This window comes from Bos mutus, chromosome 14 (assembly GCF_027580195.1).
Source record: "Bos mutus isolate GX-2022 chromosome 14, NWIPB_WYAK_1.1, whole genome shotgun sequence".
Classification (NCBI taxonomy): domain Eukaryota; kingdom Metazoa; phylum Chordata; class Mammalia; order Artiodactyla; family Bovidae; genus Bos; species Bos mutus.
In genome coordinates, this window is record NC_091630.1 from 11231421 (window position 1) to 11239957 (window position 8537).

An 8537-nucleotide genomic window follows, 5' to 3' on the forward strand; every position below is an offset into this window, starting at 1 on the left:
TATAGAGACTGTAAAAAGATCAGTGGTTGCCAGCGGGTAAGGGTGGGGGAGAAATGAGTAGGAAGAGTATGGAGTATTTTTAGGTTGGTAAAAATAATCTCTATGATACTATAACAGGATATATATCATCATACTTCTGTGCAAATCTATGCAGAGTATACCAAAAGTGAGCCTTAAGGTAGACTGTGGACTTGGATGACTATGATGCATCAGTGTAGGTTCATCCTGATAATCAATGTGCCATTCTGATGAGTGAAGGTGGAAAAAGCCATGCATGTGAGCAGGCAGAGGTATACCAGAAGTCTCCATACTTTCCTCTAAATTTTGCGATGAAATTCAAACTGCTCTAAAAATAAATCTTTAAATGTATATAGTGAAATGCACAAATCCTTAGATAAAACCCTAAGAAACAGGAAAATAAAAATAGTTCTCTATTATCAAATTTGTTAAATCAGTAAATAGAAATCTTCCTACCAATAAAACTCCAGATCCAAGTTGTATTGGTGAAGAAATAACTACAAATCTACACAAGCCCATTTGGGAATATAAAAATAGTTCATTTTTATGAGACCAGCACAATCATGATGCCAAAACCTGACAAAACCATTACAAGAAAGGAAAATTATGGACCGATCTTGCTCATGAGCATAGGATTCCAGTAATACAGAGAGACAGCAAGACTCAACATTATGAAAAAATTGGTTCTCCATCAAATTTTCTATAGAGTCAAAGAAATCATATTTAAAACCCCAACACTCATTTCTGAGGAAACTGACAAGCCTTTTCTAAAATTATATGGGAAATGCAAGTGGCTAAGATAATGCAAGCTGTCTTGAAGAAAAACAAGTTGCTCCACCAGATAGCAGGACTTATTATTATAAAACTACTATCTTAAGAAGCACAGTATTGGTGACACTTTTACAAAGATCAATGGAATAAAAAGGAAAGTCCAGAAATAGGTCCACAAATATATGGTCACTTGATTTATGACAACATAACAATGCAGCCAGACGTAAAGGCTAGTCTTTTCAGTAAACAGTGATGAGTCAGTTGGATATCTTTATGGGAAAAAGGAAACTTGACTCCTACCTCCTGCCAAGGAAAATACCAATTCCCAGAAGATAAAGGCAAACAATAACACTTTAGAATATAACAGAAAAGTCTTCACTACATTGAACTAAGAATATATTTTTTTAAGCAATACACATACACACACACACACACCAAAAAAAAGCAAAGAAAAATCACCCTAAAGGGAAACTCTTTGGATTGGACTACACTAAAACTAGGAACTGTTTTCACTGAAAAAATACAACCTTAAGAAAGTGAAAAGGCAAACCATAGATTGGAACAAAATATTTGTTTCGTATCCACAAAACCAATAAAAGGCAAGAGTATATAAAACACTCAGAGTTCTTACAGTCCAAATGAAAAGTGGGCAAGAGACTATCACAGCCATTTCACAAAGAGAACTTCTATGTAAGGAGACACACTCAGCTTCTTTATAATCAGGAAAATATGAACTAAAACCCGAGGGACATGCCACTGTGCAATTACCAGAATGTCTAAACAAGAAAAGAATGACTATTGATCAGTTGCAAGAATGTAGAGCAATGGGCATTCTTATGCACGCTGTTATGAATATAAATTTGAAAAACAGCTTCTCATCATATGCTAAAGTTGAACTTATATAAAGCCCATCATCCAACAATTCCATTCCCAGAGCTTATACCTAGTAGTAGTATATGCACAGCAGCACTATTTAAATTAGCCAAATTTGAAAAGAACTCAAAGTTCCCCAACAGAATGGATAATTTGTAGTGTGTTCATTCAATGGAATAATACACACAAATAAAAATGACCAATCTACAGCTACATGAAACAACAAAGACAACCCTCAAAAATATAATGAGAGAAACCAGAAACAAAAATTGTACACTTTATGTCTTAGCCTGTTTAGGCTACCATAGCAGAATACCCTAGACTGCGTGGCTTAAATGGAAACCATTTATTTTCAAGGTTCTAAAGGCCAGGAGCTTATTGATATTTCTCCCGGCAATCTTGATTCCAGCTTGTGTTTCTTCCAGTCCAGTGTTTCTCATGATGTACTCTGCATATAAGTTAAATAAGCAGGGTGACAATATACAGCCTTGACGTACGGGAGGGATTGGGGGCAGGAGGAGAAGGGGACGACAGAGGATGAGATGGCTGGATGGCATCACTGACTCGATGGACGTGAGTCTGAGTGAACTCTGGGAGTTAGTGATGGACAGGGAGGCCTGGCGTGCTGCGATTCGTGGGGTTGCAAAGAGTCGGACACGACTGAGTGACTGAACTGAACTGAACTGAAAGGCCAGGAAGTACAAGATTAAGTTGCTAGCACATTCAGAGCCAGATTCCTCTTTCCAGTCCCTAGAGGGCTTTCTTCTCACTGTGTCCTCCAATGGCAGAGGAGTGAAAGAGCACCCTCTGGCCCCGTTTATCACGGCACTGTTCCCATTCCCAGGGGTTTCATCCTTATGACATAGTCACCTCCCAGAGGATCTGCCTCCTATACCATCATGCTGGGGATTAGGTTTCAACTTACAGATCTAGGGGGACACAAACATTGTCTATGCTGCTGCTGCTGCTAAGTCGCTTCAGTCATGTCCAACTCTGTGCAACCTCACAGACAGCAGCCCACCAGGCTCCCCGTCCCTGGGATTCTCCAGGCAAGAACACTGGAGTGGGTTTCCATTTCCTTCTCCAATGCATGAAAGTGAAAAGTGAAAGTGAAGTCTCTCAGTCGTTTCTGACTCTTCGAGACCCAATGGACTAGAGCCCACCAGGCTCCTCCGTCCAGGGGATTTTCCAGGCGAGAGTACTGGAGTGGGTTGCCATCACCTTCTCCAAACATTGTCTATCAGATCAGATCAGATCAGATCAGTCGCTCAGTCGTGTCCAACTCTTTGCGACCCTGTGAATCGCAGCACGCCAGGCCTCCCTGTCCATCACCAACTATAAATTGATTACACAGAGTTCAAAAGCCAGAAAGCCTATAGTATTGAGGATAAGGACATGGAGGAGGGAACCAGGTGAGAAATAGAAGGGACCAGGAAGGGGCTTTCTGAGCTGGTGGCAACAATGTTTCTTGACCCCAACAGTAGTGATGCAGGCTTTCCACTGATGAAGATTTGCTGAGCTGCACATGTGTTTTGTGCCCTTTCCTTTAGTGTGATAACTTCACATACAATGAGATTGAAGTTTTGTAATAATAGCCTTAATTTTTTTCCATGAATTTTGTTTGTAGGTAGATACAATGCATAAGCATATTAACAATCAGGTTCAAGCATTATGAAGGCAGAAAACGGAAAACAGCTTAAATGTCCATGAGTAGATGACAGGTTCAATAAATTATGACACATCCAGAAACACTGAGGACACTTGAAAAAGAATGGTATGGATATGGGACTGTCTTCAACACAGATTTAAGCAAACATTAAGCAAGAGATGTAGAACCATGCACATCATTTCATTTGCGTGTAAAACTGAAGAGGAGGATACATGTATGTGTGTTTTATATGCATATAATGTTTCTGGACGAACAGGTGAAAAATAAAGCCCAGCAGCAGTGGTTGTCTCTGAAGTGAGGACACCAGAGGTCATGGATGAGAAGGAAACTCTCTTTTCAGCGTACCTCTTGGCATCATGTGAACACAGTCCCAACTATGCTACCTTTCAAAGTAATATGTAAAAAGGTAAGATATATTTTTAATAAGCTGAAATAATCTTGAGAGCCCACTTCCCTATTGTTGTTGCATTTGGATGGATCAAAATGCCCTTTTTTGGGGAAATTACTCCACAGCCTGGAGTAGAGACTGGGAACGAGTGTCTATGAAGAGTAACAAGGGAAGCTGAGAGACAGGGGCCAAGCAGAGACAGGTCTGAGAAGCCAGGGCACGTGGAGAAGTTAACCTGTCTGAACAGAGCCTGCAGCAGGAATGAGCCAGGCAAGGACAGAGAAGAAGCCAGGATGCTCAGGCCAGGGAAATTAGACAACAGCAAACACGTGAGACGCACAGGGCCCACAGAAAGGAGACGTGCCTGGGCAGGGAAATGCCTGTGAAGTCCACTGCTCACTCTCATGAGCCAGGTATTGCTGGCAGAATGAAACGAGCCCAGGAAAAGAAAAAACCATTCTCTCACCTTCTTACTTGTATTGATCCAAAATACGACCACCCCTGAACGAAGTCTGTGTCTCCTCCACAGTACCTGTGTGTAGGGTTATGCACACAGCGGTCTTGAAAAGAAATTGTTGACTCACCCCATTTCCTAAAGTACAAAAAATAAACTTTCCTCCCAGTGGCTCAGCAGGTTTTCAGACCATCAGCCTGGCAGTGAGCCTGAGCTACTGACTGATGGGCAAACCAGTTCATAAAAAAGGCTTTGATTATCTTTGCCTTGTTACCCCTGACCTGATCATTCCACACTCTCTGTTAAACAGATTCATCCTGTTAACAACCATCATGTCCACTTCCACCTTTAATATTTGTTGAAGGGATGTAGGTTTTGAAGAATACATTCCAGAGGATCAGATGCCATACTAAGGGCTCTGATGCATTCATCTCCAGGACCCTACAGACTCCCACGAGCACAGAAAAGCCTGTAAGGGAAGCAAACTGAACGGAGGGATAGTGCCAAGGCCACAACAGGCAGGAGATCCATTTTCCAAGTTATATTCTAGCCAACAGGGTCCTTTTGCCATTTAACACATCTATAGCTTTTGTATAGCGATGCCAAGTTTATTCTCGGTGCAGTTTTTTGTAAATCACATCCAAAATAAGATTTGGAAAAAAATGCACCTTCTTATGAGCCCACTGTGTACTTGAAAGACCCAGCGCACAAATCATTTGCACCTGTACCATTTTCATCCAGTTCTAAGCTAATTTTAAAAAGGCTCTGAAAGCCTGCCAACAGCACATGTGCAGAGAAGATAAAATGTAATAGCAATTAATCCAATCATCTCTGATTTAACGTTAATTTAACCCAGTGGATTATGCCTTGTTTTGTGTGCAACTGTGTTGATCCTGCTACATTTCAGAGAGCCCCCAAATCAATCAAGTCACAATCCCTAATTGCAGTCAAAATGGGGAATTCCACTCAGCAGAGCCCTTCTCTAGAGTATCTGTTCCTCCCCAGGAAGAAAGGGAAGTCAAAGAAAGAGGCATCTCTAATAGCAGGCTGCTAACATCGCAGCTGATGGTGTCAGGGTAGCACCGAAGAGCAGCCTCCTGTTTGCTGGCATATTCAATTGCCACTGGGGCTTCCTGCCAGAATGAACAGGAAAGGGCCAGCGGAGAAAAGCCAATGAAGCACAGTTGCTGTTTAAACTAGAGACAAACAACAATACAACAAATTCTGGGGGTGCAATGCTTCCCTTTCCCTTTATTTGCAATATGGATGGAATGACTACCACAGTTAAAGACCTGAATTAGAATGGCTATAATTGAAAACTAACGCCACGCCACCCCTCTGGGTCTGATTTAACTGGGTTAGAATGTAGACCTGCATTCGTGGAACCAAGGCTGATTGTGTGGATATTTCTATTATCATGTACAAAGAACAGAGAAAGTTTCAGATTGCTAATTCTTCTTGTTTGGGTTTTACTGAGAACTGAAATAACAAAAAGTGTTACCTGGGCTCAGGGGTAGCCCAGAAGTTCAATTGTAGTTCAGCCTTAGTTAAGGATTAGTTAATAGATACTTCACATAAAGTGCTACCATGTTCTTTTTCATAATTTTTCTCTCCCCTCCTCCCTTCCTTTGCAGCTGAGAATAATTAACTGTTCTTTTGTGAGTGTCATTTGTTCTCAAGGAATTAAATGCCACCTTATTTCCCAGAGCAAGAATTCAACTGTCATAATTATAGCTTCATTTCAGAAGCAAAAAAAAAAAAAATCATAATTTATTACAGATTGTTCAGCATGTGAGATAGGTTTAAATGTCACTGGAAGTAAATTGTGGCATGTCATGAAGGGGTTTTAGCCACCAATGTAATTGATTTATAATTTCACATTTAAAATGAACAACATTCACCCATTGTTCACGTATTATATAACTCTGACAGCAATCCCTTGAGAATGAGGCATTCAACTTGGTCAATACACAATAATAATAATAACAATAACAATAATAACAATAACAATGATATGCCAATTTTAAAGATAAGCAGTGAAATTAGCATAAGCGCTAAGAACATATGTGTTAAAAATGGGAGCTCAGTCTCTATAATACAAGGTAAAAATCTATTGCAGAAGAAATGCATTTGAATATTAGCATTGAACCCCATAAAATTAAATGACTCTCTGGGGTTTTAATGAAACTCATAAAATTCCAAAGCATTAGAATTAAGGTTTAAGCTATTCTTTACCCAGGGTTAGAAGGAAAGATACAATAATTAAAGAAGTTGGAGATGAATTTTTCCACTTCTAATTTCAAGCAGATGAAGAATCAGCTCCACTTTGGACAGTAATTTACTAGGTTTGCACCATGATCCTAGTCCCCTGGGATTACAGGTGACCACAGCTGGTATGGGGGAGGGACTGTATAAATACCTGATTAGACCGTTAAGTGCTGGCAGGTCTGTTTTGTGCCAGATGAGTCCTGGGATGCTTCTCATACCTCCACATCACATGAATGGATTTGTGCCCCGTGGATGTGAGTATTGAAACAAATCCAAATTCACACAACAAGAGGAACAAACCATGCTGTGATAGCCAACCCGCATAAGTCACACTTCTCTAGAGGTAAAATCAGAATATTCCCAACCTACCCCCCCATCTCCTCATTGATAACCTTTTGAAATGCCTTATTTTTCCCTTCTGGGAAAGCCAGTACTTTTCCTTTGTTTTCAAAAAGTCAATATGACAGTCTGGATACAGAAAAGCTTTTGAAAGGCAACATGTGGTGGGCTGAATAATGCTGCCTCAAAGATGTCCTGGAACCTGTGAATGCTATTTTACATGGCAAAGAGGGGAGGACTTGGTGGATGCGATTAAATATAAGGGTTTTGCCAGAGGGAAATATCCTGGATTATTGGAGTGGGCCCTATATGTAATCGCCATGTCTTTATAAGAGGACCGTAGAGGAATTTTTAACTACAGCCGAAGAGAAGGCGACATGACCACAGGAGCAGAGATTAGAGAGCTGTGAGGAGCCAAGGAACGCTAGCAGCTTCTCAAAGTGGAAGAAGTGAAGAGGATTCTCCCCCGGAGCCTTCTTGATTTTAGAAGGACCAAGCCCTGCTGTCATCTTGATTTTAGCCCAGTAAGACCCATTTCAGACTTCTGATCTCCACGATAGGAGAATAAAATTGTGTCATTTCAAACCACTATATTTATGGCAATTTGTTACACTGACAACAGAAAATTAAAACAGGTAAAGAACCTGATTTACTGAAAAGTGTGTCTGAAGATCAAGTTATCTCTTGATAACTTGAGATCCAACTCGGGGGCTGAGCCCCATTTTGGCTTTGAGTTGAGGCTTCCAGCTTAATTAGGACCTAGACTCCTGCTGGCACTTAGGTAGTCTCTATAGTTGTCCTTGTTGGGAGACAGTAATCCAAACATTTGACAACATTGTCAGTTTGAGAAAAGAGTGAAATTTATCTTGATTTAAAAGAGTCACTTTTTGGAGAGTTGAATGTAGTGTTCTAAAATGAGCTATGATATTATTGATGGCTTGTAAAAGAAAAATTGCATTTATTTGAAAACTTTAATGTATTAACAGGGCTTCCCTGATAGCTCAGTTGGTAAAGAATCTGCCTGCAATGCAGGAGACCCTGGTTCGATTCCTGGGTCGGAAAGATCCCCTGGAGAAGGCATAGGCTACCCACTCCAGTATTCTTGGGCTTCCCTTGTGTCTCAGCTGGTAAAGAATCTGCCTGCAATGCAGGAGACTTGGGTTCAATCCTGGAGCTGGGAAGATCCCCTGGAGAAGGGAAAGGCCACCCACTCCAGTATTCTGGCCTAGAGAATTCCATGGACTGTGTAGTCCATGGGGTCGCAAAGAGTTGGACACCACTGAGTGACTTTCACTTTCACTTTCCATGTATTACAAGATTTCCAAAATATATAGCTTGTGATTTTCCAAACAACATTCTCTTGACCTGGTTAATGATTGCTCCAGAGTTGCCACTTACCATTCAATAAATGTCTGCAATACATCAAGGACTTACAAGGTAAATTTTTGGTCCCGTCTTTGATATAACTATTTATTCAGTCTGCCATAATGATAGGAAAAAACAAGACACTTTTAATCAACTATTTAATGACACAAAAACAATGTGATCTGGGTTCACTAGACAGTAATTTCTTATTGCCAACATGCTGGGAGAATATTTCATTCCACTTTCTTTGATCCCCCACCAGGGGAATCTTCTGAGTGTTTTTGCAACTTTTCATCTCTCTCCGCACCTCTCTCCCTACGGGACAGCCACCACTGGACCTAAGTTATTAAAAATCTAGGCAAACTCAGCCACAGAGAAAAGACCCAAGACTC